Source organism: Dioscorea cayenensis, chromosome 14 (assembly GCF_009730915.1).
Source record: "Dioscorea cayenensis subsp. rotundata cultivar TDr96_F1 chromosome 14, TDr96_F1_v2_PseudoChromosome.rev07_lg8_w22 25.fasta, whole genome shotgun sequence".
Classification (NCBI taxonomy): Eukaryota; Viridiplantae; Streptophyta; class Magnoliopsida; order Dioscoreales; family Dioscoreaceae; genus Dioscorea; species Dioscorea cayenensis.
Genome location: NC_052484.1, coordinates 10,069,458 through 10,081,841, shown reverse-complemented (window position 1 = coordinate 10,081,841; position 12,384 = coordinate 10,069,458). Strand labels below are relative to the sequence as shown.

The following is a 12,384-nucleotide window of genomic DNA, read 5'->3' as shown; positions in this document are numbered from 1 at the left end:
AACCTTTTCATGCAAAGTTATGTTTATTCTCAATTTTACCCTTCAATGAATATCAATTATTTTTAATTTTTAACTATGTTTTTAATTTTTCACATTAATCAATGGTTTATATATAAATAAATTAAGAAAATTGCTTATATACTCGACAAAAAGTAGATATTTAATTTCGCTTTTCTATTATGAGAAATATGATTACTCGAACTTTATCCAAGAGGCACGCTCCTATATGAATTTTAGCGATCTTTTTGTGGATAGATCTCACCTTTAAAGAAAAGGTATTGTGCGTGTTTCTTTCAGATGAGTTTTCGATAAGAATCCATTATCGATAAAACAATATCAAAGCGATAAGAAAAGATTCTTAAAAAAATTACAAAAAAATTATATGACTTACTCGAGATTGAGCTTTGCGCTATGGTTTTGAAAAGGAAGACAGTGGATAAGTTCTTTGCTAAAGTTAGGGTTTTTAAAAAGAAGACAAGACAAAAGATAAGAATTTTAATGTTAGAAAATGGTTAAATTGAAATTTTACATGTCTCCTACTTTCCCACCGATGATGTAATTCGTTTCACACCCCCTCCCCCTATGAATCCTTTTCATTGGTCAAAGGGAAAGTAATTACAATTTGACCATTACGTTACATGGTCTTTTTTCAACCAAACATATGAAAGCTTTTCACAACCTCAACTTTCCAGGGAAAGTTGTTACTTTCCCCATACCAAACGGCCCCCAAGAGTTGGGGAAAACCAAGAGAGGGGCGAGGGTGGCGGAAAGCTGAAGATCCTCTTCCCTTCTGAGTCCTCCCAAACGCTCTTTCGGATCGATGGCGTCAGCAGCCCTATCTCCTCCTCTGGTGTGCTCTCTTTCTTCACCACCTTTATCCCCTTCTTTGTCTCCTCTGTTACCCTTCTTCTCTTCGTCCCGGTGACCACCGGTGTCATTTACATCGCCACCCGATCTCCTGAGCTGGCAACCTCGTTTGGGAAATTAAGTATTGCCTTGCAACCGCGCATCTGAAAGGTGGCGCAATCGTATGCCTTCGTTGCCTCAACGCCGGTGTCAAAGGTACCAAACCAGACATGAGATCCCTTCCGATTTGGATCTTTGATCTCCGCCGCATACTTCCCCACGGCTGTTGGCTCACTCCACGGTACCTCCTCGTATCCCGCACTGGCTTCGGCTCTGGCTCCGGTGCTGGTGCTGGTTTCGGTGAATCATGCCACTCAACCACGGGTGGTGACTGGTGCAAGATGGATAGCGTGGTGGGTCGGTGTTCCGGGTCAGATCCGAAATTGATAAGGGGAGCAAGTAAGTTTGGGATTCGATAATAGTAAGGACCCGCAGCTAAGTCGGTGAGGAAGTCTGGTACCACGATGGAATCACCGAGAATATGCTTGCGTATGAGGTCGAGCATGAAGAAATCCGATGCTAGGTTTAATTACGAGCTAGGTTTTTCTCTAGGGTTTGGGACCGCTCCAGCGCTAACCTCCATCCAATCCTATCTGAATTCGCTCCATTTCAGTATGGTATTTCGATTCTATTGATATTTTCTCTTGTTGTTCCTAGGATTTTCCCCCTTTTTTTCTTTGGTGTGTGTGTGTTGGGATTCTAGGGTTTGATTTTTGATGCACTTGTTTTCAGGTGTGGGGGTTGATGGAAGCTGTAGGAGCTGATTTGGAATTTTGGGGGTGATTTCGTTTCTAGGTTTTGGAACAAACAAATGAGGTTTGTAGAAAATCAATTTAAATAAAGTTTTTGAGGCTATTGCTATTCCACTGCTGTTAGGAAACCATCCAAAGTTGCCATGAAAGTAAATCCCCAGCATGCATTATTTAGTTTGATTCAGTCTAGCTATCTTTGTAGAGTTTGTTTCACAACCATTGAGCTATTTTTATTTTTATTTTTTCTGATATTTGATGGAGTTCTTTATTGTTGGTTTTATGATATTTTAGGTTTTGGATTTGAATGAATTTGCTGCTTTATTTGGGTTGTGATTAGAATTATTTGTATCTAATGATCAATAGATTGATGTTCCCAAAGCACGAAAATATGACGATTGACTGTTCTTGGACTTAGTTACTCTGTCGAGAACCTTGTTGTTTTCTTTGAGCACTGATATTTTTAATTTTAAGAAGTAAACTCACATCATTAAACTTAATACTGTTTAATATATATAAATCATTAAACATGTAAACTTGTGATCTTTGTTTTTTAAATGATAAACATTAATTAAGTTTGGAGAGTAGGTACATGTAAAACCAGGCTGGAGATTGTCACATGTGTGATGGGATCTAATGAGGTCCATGTTCAGCCTGGACAGAACTGAAAGGGTTGTTGTTGCCCTTTCTCTACAATACCAACACTAGAAACAAATAAATATCTGATGAGATTTCTCATGCTCTCTTATCTTATATATAGCTCTCACTGTCCTTCAAACCTTTTTCTATCTTCTCTTTATCTTTCTAGACAGTTTGCAGCTCAGGGCCCACTAACTTTGAACCTTGAAAATGACATCAATTTTAACTTTTTCAATTAATTGCTTCTCTTTCTAATTGATCCATTTTTCTCTTTTTGTGATGTGATATATATCTTATATATATAAATATATGTGTGATTTGATTTGATATGATATTATACCTTTTCTTTTGAGGAGATGTTTTCATGTATGTTTTGCTGCTTCTCATTTTACCTTCTTATGAGAATGTTTCTGATTCATTTTGTGGAGATGTTTTTGATTCGTAGCAGGGAAAACAATGTTACAGAGCAGATGGGATACAATGCGATGCTCTTCGTGTGAAGCAAAGCACGCAAAACAGGTATGCATCTGAAAATTCGGTCGATCATAGCCACTATTGTGCAAACATTAGATCATGCTTTATTTATTTTATTTTTTACAATTTTGTTTGTTTTTTTACCATTAGTATTATACACATCAGAGCAATATTCTGTAGAATGGCAAGTAAAAATTTAGCTTTTCTAAAAAAATGTAAAAAAAAGGGAAAAAAATTAAAGATGTTTGTGTAATTTCTTTGTTAACTAGTTTCCCTAATTCTCAAATTTGCTGTGCATGTGATCATCCATCAACATAATTGGACTCTCATGCCCTAGAAATATGATTAGTTGCACGTATGACAAACAGAAAAAAATTATTATATGTTAAATATGAGAAATTTAAATTTCTTTCCTTCGGTTCAACTTGATCAGTTGTCATCCTTGAAGATCATTAGAAAAATAAATCAGAAACATAGAGAAGTCAGACATTCAATTATTATATGTTAAAAATGAGAAAATTAAATTTTTTTTCTTCCTTTGGTACTTAAAATAATAACTATCAACAAGCTTTTACAACACTCAAAGTACATAGCATCATCCAATTATAGAATTATTTTAAGAGAGATTTATATATTTAGATTCAATACAAATAGCAATGTTTGTTTGAGTCACCTCATTACCTTTGTTTTTTTTTAATTGCAGCTAGTTTTTTACGTGCATGCACTCCAAATTTTATATAAAATTGTTGAAGTTGTACAAATTTTTTTTTTTGACACAGGACGATAAACGTCACGGTCTCCCCCACTGGGGGAAGTCAAGGATAGGCGCCAGAGTATCGCTCCACAGTACCTTCACCCAAGAACAAAACATCGCGTGGAGCAAGGCTCGAACACGCGACCTCCATGAAACTCTTGGGGACCTGGTACCACTAGGCCATTAGGCCGGTGGTTGTACAAATTTTATATAAAATTTTCTTGAACCAAATGTTTTTAAATGGTTTAAAATTTGCTCATCCAGCTTTGAACATGAATTGGTTGAGAACAAATATATTTGTTAGCACAGGCTTCTCTCTACGCATAGCTTGGAAAGAATTTTGTTAGTTTTTACCCATATTAATTTCATGAGTAACGAACATCAGTTTTCTCACATCATGGCTGCATGTCCTGCATTTTTTCGCAGGATCTCCCTTGTGGTTTGTATGATGCTGGAGTAACTGAGGCCCTAGAACTTCATAAGCTTAAAAACCGTCAATGGGCCATTTTTAAGATTTTATCTATTAAGGGAGAAGGACTTTTCCAGGGCTTGGGCTGGTGAGTTCTTGAATATTTAGCTTCCCCTACTGGTAATACAAATTAATTAGCATCACCATTCATTTCGAACCTAATTATTTCTTGAATATTTGTTCTTGATGTTCTTTTATGGTTAGGACTTGTCTGTTGTTTGGAATATAGCGAGAATTGTTGGTTGTGGCAAAATTTTTTAAAAAAAAAGTTAAGATATGATGGCATGAATTTATTTATTTGAATGTGCATATGCAATTGATCTGGATGGGTGTCTTATTAAGAAACTCCAATCTCATTTCTTTTGCTGAAACATCCCCATATTTTATTGGTTCTGTTTTATATTATATATCTCTTATAATGATACCTCTTGTGTGTTTCTCTTAAGCTCTAGATTTTGTTCTTTTTATTTTTTGTATTATATATTTAGATTTATGTTTATATAATTACACAAAAATTAAAGTGTAGGCAACAGAGAATAAGAAAAAAAGAAAAAACTAAAGGAGATGCTAATGAATTACTTACATTATTATTGTGGTTGTTTGTGTTGTAGCAATCAAAATGCAAGCAAGCAGGATTCGATGATATTTGGATACAGTCCACCTGCTATTCATTGGTTGCTAATTTTTTTTTTTTCAGCTTAGATGCTTGCTTGCTTTTTCCAAATCAAAAATGGAAATGATAAGGTTATTATGGCAGGACTTGTTCTTAGCTATGAATATCACAATTCCATTATTGAACCATCATTTTGCCTTAATTAATCAATTGGATGTCTCTTTTAAAAGGCATCTAAAAGCCTAATAATATGCTAAGTTGTTCAATTAGCACTCTTTTATTAAGTTATTTTTTTATACATTTGATAACATCATTAGATTACATCATCAACATTTACTGATTATGTAATTATAATCAATGAATAGCGGCATCATGACGTTTTCGACTTGTCTTTGATGTTAATTTAAAGTAAAACATGCCAGTTTTGTTAGGTGAGATTGAAAGTACAAGCTAATGATTTTATGATTAGATTAACTAAACCTACTTGTCTTCTCCTTCTTTTATGTTTTATGTTTTTATCTTCTTTAATGTAATGATTAAGAGGGATCTATTTGTCTGATACTTGGATTCTTATTTGATGGCCATAGAACAAGAAAACACTTTGTTTAAACTTAATGATAATGTTTGATTTAATTAATATAATAAAAATAATATTAAACTTATGAGATTTTTTTCCCCGGTCTTTTGACTCATTAATTTATAAAAAAATTACTGAGCACTCAAAACTGGGCTTCTTTCAACATATATATATATATATATATATATATATATATATATAAGACTTCGAACTCAAAATCATTTACTTAAACAAATATATTATATTGAGTGATTATTATTTTAAAAAAATCTAAGAGTCTTTTACATTAGAGCTGAATTTTTTTTACAAAATAAATAATTATTGTAATATTATATATATAATATATATAATATTATATATATATACACACAATGAAGGCTTGATTATTATTAGTCATTCCAATATTATCTTGACCTACTTGCCAGAAACTCGAAGAACAACTGGTTGATTTATCGGCATTGCTTTATGATCATCGGCTGGAGGAAGCACATCACAATAGTTTTGAGATACTCCAAAGCACTTTCTTCACTCAAAGGTGATCAATCCCATCCTTTTTCTTTTTATTTCACCATTTTCATTTAAACTCCTTTATTCTAGACAATGTATATATAATTCCAATATGATATATCTTTATATATATATATGTATATATAATCAACTTTTTCATCTATCAAAAAGAATAAAAGCCTCTAACACCTCTAAACTTTGGGTCAATGTTCATTTTAGATTCTAGACGAAAAATTTGTTTTAGCACTTAAACGATATGAATGTTTGCATAATCTATAAATGGTATGAAAAGTCGGGTTTATGGAATAGAGCCCCAAGCGTGTATTTTTTATCCACATTCATCTTCGAGTTTGTCCACAGGTTCATCACCTGAGGCACTACATGCTGAGGTTAGAGATTTGCATCAAACTCTTAGTCAAGTCCAAGATCGTGAGGAGAGGTTTCAACAAACACTTGGCCAAGTAGAAGATAATAACAAGGAGCTTCGACAAAATTTGCTTGAAATGAAAGAGAGGGACCAATACCACACAGGACTCACAACCATTTACTAGCAATCATAATGTTGACTTATAATTGTATTTGTCGTATACTTATTATTTGTGTTGAACATAGATACTTAAACATTTCTTTTTGTGTGAATTGATGACTTTATCTTATTTATTGGTATTCTAGGTTAAAAAATTATGTACTAGGTTTTAAAAAAAAATGAGGGATATAATTTTTATTTTATTTTATTGACTTAAATGTTAGAAATGGATTAGAAACGAATTTATTTGTTTGAATATTATTTTTAAATTTAAAAAACCTTTAGAAACGGATTAAAAACAAAAAAGCTATAGTTTCTAGTGAGAGAACAAAAAAAAAACTGAAAATATTCCGTTTGGAATCCGATTCTAATTTTTGTAACCGTGGTTTCTAAATTTAGAAACGGAATTACAACGGAATTTAGAAACGGATTAGCAACATACCTTATTCCATTTTAATTTTTCAAAAGATAAAAACATATTGCTTCCCGTTATTAATCCGTTTCTAATTTAGAAACAAAACATTTTCCAGTTTCTATTTAAATTAGAAACAAGGGTATTTGAAACAAATAAATTCTGTTTCTAATCTATTTCTAAACTGAATTAGCAACGGATTAGAAACGGAAAATGCTGTTTCTAAACAGTAATTTTCTTGTAGTGTAATGACCAACGCTCCTCATTTAAAGGCGTTTGTAGTTCATCATTCATTTTTTTATGATTAGTGGAGGGAAGTTATATATATATATATATATATATATATATATATATATATATATAGAAGTTATATATATTAAATAGTTTTTATAGGAAAATAATTTTTTCATTTAGTAAGATCCTTTCAGTTCCAATATTATCTATTTTAATGAAATCAATGATTCTTATTGACACGTCCGAATATGCGTGTAAACCGCAAGTGCACGGTTGTCGAAGTAATAAAATACCCGGTGAGTCCGGTTGTCGAATCCACAGGGAACAGGGCTACTAGTACTAACTTCTTCTTTGCTTTCTACCCTAATGATTAATGGAAAGGTGTGGTGATTTAATGTACGAAGAAATGAATACCGGAGACAAATATGCAAGGGTGAAATGGAGGGAGAATCTCAATCAATAAAGATGAGGTACCCGGCAATGCTCCTCCTAGGATCTAACATGAAGTTCAAGATTCGCTAAATGCTTCTAAGCAGAGTCTAATAAGTCGAGATAATCCAAGAACAACCGGCCCTTGCCTCCAAGCCACTGGCACTAGTCCCCTACAAGGTCCCGGTGAAGAAATAGCTCAATGTCAACACCTCAGACCCCATATGACGGCAATACACTCTAGGGACACCTAAGAGTGAAACCGATTCTTAAAGATAGATCCAACCCTAATTCCTGGGGAAGGATCCCTAACCCCCCTACAAGGTCCCGGCGGAGAAATCTCTCAATCTCACGCCTCACGCCTCACACCAAATATGGTTGCATAGAGTCTAGGGAATACGGAGATAAGAAACACTCAATCGGAAGGGAAAAGGGACGCTCCACTATCTCATGACTCATCCTCTCAACCCTCTTTAACCTTGAAGTTCTAACTCTAATGGAGACCTCTTTCTCATCAAAGTAACAAATCATGCATATACAATCAACCACAAGGATCAATAAAACATGCAAGCAATGGGAACACAACATTAAAACTCAAATCAATTCAGATTAACTAGAAACATAAAGCAAATCAATACAAAAGAATAGATCCTAGGGTTTATATGCCCAAGTACCTACTAGGGTTTAGCCCTCCATGGGGCAAGTTACAAGACAATGATTAATACAATGAAAAGCAACAAAAACCATAGAGAAAACCCCCATGAATTTGTGATGATTGGCCTTGGTGGGTAGTTCAACGTCTTGAAGGATTCCTCTTTGAATCTAGGTCGCCAGTGGCTTCCCAAGTGCTATGACGACGAAGGAAACTATCAAAGTTGGTGAGGAACACCCTCCAAATTGGCAAAGACCTCCTCTCCAAACCCTAGCCGTCTCACCCCTCAAGAGCCACACAAAAGATGTTAAAGAATAGGGCAAACAGCCTATTTATAGCCCAAAACCGCGCCTGTCACGTGAACCCACTCGCCCATGTAGATTTTCCACGTGCTCGCATGGGCTGCAGGAATTTCCACATGGGGCGTGAATAATAGTTTGCTACAGTAAAATTGTTACAGTGTTTTGCTACAGCACTTTCACAAAACGTGGTCCAAACACTCTTCTCCTGAGGCCACATGACCGGGCACACTTCCATGTGGTAAGCTATACGACTTTTCTTCATCGACGCATCTTTGAAAGGTCTTACAATCTTCACAAAGAGAAGGAACATAAAGATGTGGCTGCCTTTGTGTCCTTCCAACTAGTGAATTGATTTGAATCCTCTTGGAAGTTGGCACATATCTCCATGTTAATGAACTCCTCTCGTGTCTTGGTCCTTGAATTGAACAAGAACTCCCAACATTGTGTTTTTATAGACTATCTTTGCTTCCTTTTTACTCTTCAAGACATTTACAACCTATATGCATAAAAGAACACCAAATATACAATATGAGACATAAACCATGGTAAAAATGATGCTCAATGCATGTAAAACATATATAAAAATATGCTTACTCAAGCACTTATCACTTATAAAGCTTTAAATTTATTCCCATATCAATAAATATTAAGTTTTGAAAATATTTTTAAATAAATTTCATAAAAAATATTTCACAAAATAAATTAATAATTATAAATATTTTTTAATTATTGTGATTTTCTTAAAAATTATCTTGGCATAATAATAATAAATGTGATCAACAATATTTGACTTATAACACCAACACTATAATAGCATCACGCTAGCCAATCAAACAAGAGGTTAATTTGTTTTCCTTTGTTACAAGATATATAACCAATAAAGAAGTTTTAAACTATTCATTCTTAGTTCCACATCTCCTAGGATAGGAAAAAAACACATGACAATCGCTATAAAAAGCACTCATAACAAACTCAATATTTTGATGTGTTTTTTTATATTTTCCATTACTTTTTAATTAATTCTTATAATTTATTTTAAAAAATAAATAAAACTCGCTTGGCCGACCCACGAACAAGTGGCTTTCGGCCTGGCCCATAGGTTCAGGGGTGCTCTCAGGCCTGGGTATAGGTTAGGGTCACTTAGAGTTGACCCTTGACTCATTATGTCAGTCGGGTCAATGATAAGTGCTTGTGTGATAAGAATGCGAAGTGTTCTTTCCTTATGATAAGCATTACTTTTATCGGTTTTTAACGCTAATATTTGTGTATTTATGTTATTTTCATGCAGATATGGTTGTGAGGCGAAATATTAGAGAAAGAAGCCAATGTGGATCGTATTCAAGTTAGCGGGAATGTGTGTCAACCTCCTCGTATTCAAGTTAGCACAACGATTTGGAGGGGCACAAAGGCAGTCACATTCAAGCATTCTGGCTTGTCATGTATAGCAAGATCTCCACCAACATGACCGTTATTGAAGAAGCAAAGCGATCTACGACGTAAACGTATGCCCGTTTACGTTACCTTGACGAAAGCATGGATTCGGGAGTGTTTTGGGCCGTCACTATAGGAGGACAATGTAGCAAAACACTGTAGTAGGTACTGTTCACAACCGGGCGAAGAAGGATGAAAACAGAGAATCTACACGGGCGTGTGTTAATTCCACATGCCCGTGTGAAAAATCCAAAGGGCCTCCCACAAGGGCGTGTGGATTCCCGATTCCAGCCCTTTAAAAGCCGATTTCAGCCCTGATTTCAACATTATTTTCTCCATCTTTTCCCCAACTTGAGAGAGGGCTTCGGCTAGGGTTTTGAGAGGTATTGGCTAGGGATTTGGAGAGGTTCTACAGCTCTAACATCATGCCCCGTTTGGAAGAAGGTTAGTGGGAGAGCTTTCGTCGACACCGATCCGGCGATGTGTATCCTAGGCCGGACAAAGGGACACTTGGACGTGTAGAGGGCTCTCTACAAGACCATTGCCACGACTATCGATGGGGTTTTCTATGGATTCTTTGCTTTTACATTTGATTTCATTGATTGTAATTAGCTCCATGGAGAGCTAAACCCTCTAGTGGGTACTTGGGTATTTGTGAACCCTAGGATGTACTCGTTTCATTGAACCTCTTTATTATGCTTTCAATTAATTAATGTTTTATTTGAGTTCCAATCTTGAATGCTTGATTGTATGAATACTCCCTCAGAGTGACACTAGGGTTGAGAGTTCTTGTTGGTAACCCTTGTGAGTGAGTGACACACCACGAGAGTTAGACAAAGCTAGATTGGAGAGGGTTGAGAGAGTGAGTCGAGAGGTAGCGGAGCGTCCCCTTTCCCCTCTAGTTTGATTTATTCTACCTCCATTTCCAGAAGTTCTTTGCGGTCATAGTAGAGTGAATGGGCAAAAGGATGACCTTCCGCTGGGGCTTAGTTGTAAGTGCAACGGAGTGAAGCGTTGAAGTGAGTTTAGCACCTAGGGCTCAATTGTGGCTAGGGACCGTCCACCTGGACCAAAGGGTTAGGTCTACATTTTAGGAAGAGGATTTATAACTTGGAATCCCTAGAACTCGATGCAATTCTATACGAGTGCGAGGTTGAGAGGTTATTCAATTTCTCCTCTGGGACATGTATAGAGTTAGGCATGGTTGACCTTAGATTTGGGACCATGTATTTAAGGATCTCCACGACTCATTATTGCATCAGTTAGAAAGTATAATAAAGTGTTCTTGCACTTGAAATGATTGTCCTAGGTGGAACAATATCTGGGTACCCCATTTATATCGATTGCCTTACCTTCTCCTTTACTTGTGCTCTCTTTCTTGTTCTTTTACTCTTATTATTTGACATCTTGTCACACATATCACTATTCATCTTTTACTTAGTTAAGAAACAATTTAATTGTTTTTATTCCCTACTCCCTGTGGATACGATACCCCACTCATCTGGGATTTTATTACTTTGACAAACCTGTGCACTTGCGGGACATACGCAAGGGCCATTGTCAAGTTTTTGGCGCCGTTGCCGGGGAGTAGGCGTTTAGAGATACTTTGCACTTTGTTTTCTTAGATATTCATTCATTCATTCTAGTTCATTTCTTCTTATTCTATCATCGTTCTGATTTCTTTTTCTTTCTTTTTAGTGCAGCTCCAGGTTATGACCCGAGGGAACCTTAATATTGATTGAATTAGATCCCGAGCTTGAATGTACACTTACAAAAAAGGGTAAGAACCTGTGCAAGAACTGTCTAATCTAGCTAATTTTGAAGTAGAAGAATCTGAAAACATGGCAGAACAGAATAAGCAACAGCGGAAATCATCTGATTATGCCAGACCTCCAATATTGGGGACACAACTGAGTATTGTGCGTCCCTGATTACAACTCGGAACATCGAGCTAAAGCCAGCATTCATCCACATGTTACAGCAATCCGCACAGTTCAATGGTTTGGCCAATGAGGATTCAAACAGTCATATAGAGAACTTTCTCGAGGTGTGTGATATGTTTAAGATAAACGGGGTGACGGATGATGTCATCAAGTTGAGAGCCTTCCCATTTTTCTTAAATGGGAGAGCGAAGCAGTGGCTACATTCATTATCTAGAGCATCGATTACAACATGGGAGGAGATGGTAGAAGCTTTTCTAGCCCATTATTTCCCTCCCGGAAAATCTACAAAGCTTAGGAATGAGATCTCGTCCTTTGTACAGTCGAAATTGGAGTCTCTATTTGAGACGTGGGAAAGGTTCAATTAGCTCCTGAGAAAGTGCCCGCAACATGGATTCCCGGAGTGGATGATTGTTCAGACCTTTTACAACGGGTTGAATTCAAGTACAAGGTAACTCTTGGATGAGTCAACAGGAGGTACATTAGGTAGCAAGACCCCCGGTGAGGCCCGTCAACTAATTGAAGAAATGGAGTTAAATTGCTACCAATGGAATGCTAGGGAGAAAAAAAAGTTGGGCGGGCTCCATGAGATAGATGCAGTAATTTCATTGGCGGCTTAAGTGGAATCATTGAGTAAGAAGTTAGATCTTCTAACTTCGAATAGAGTGGCGGCTGTGACTACTTGCACCGGGTGTGGTGAAGGACATGCTTCCTCTGATTGCCTAATCTCTATTGGTGATGCATCTTCGGTTGAAAATATCGATTTTGTG

General features: G+C 36.1%; 1 long non-coding RNA gene and 1 other non-coding gene across 3 annotated transcripts; one reads left to right on the top strand and one right to left on the bottom strand.

The window, feature by feature from the left end:
• The first annotated feature begins 462 nt into the window (after positions 1-462).
• On the top strand, positions 463-6,316 carry LOC120276483. 2 transcript variants are annotated; one of them, XR_005541253.1, is made up of 6 exons: positions 463-1,523; positions 1,639-1,722; positions 2,743-2,813; positions 3,548-4,079; positions 5,607-5,716; positions 6,049-6,316. It is a non-coding gene; the product is annotated as an uncharacterized LOC120276483 (long non-coding RNA). The 2 variants fall into 2 exon arrangements; XR_005541252.1 differs by having other exon boundaries at positions 463-1,722.
• Positions 6,317-11,904: 5,588 nt separating this feature from the next.
• On the bottom strand, positions 11,905-12,011 carry LOC120276608. The gene has a single exon (XR_005541322.1). It is a non-coding gene; the product is annotated as a small nucleolar RNA R71 (small nucleolar RNA).
• Positions 12,012-12,384: the final 373 nt, after the last annotated feature.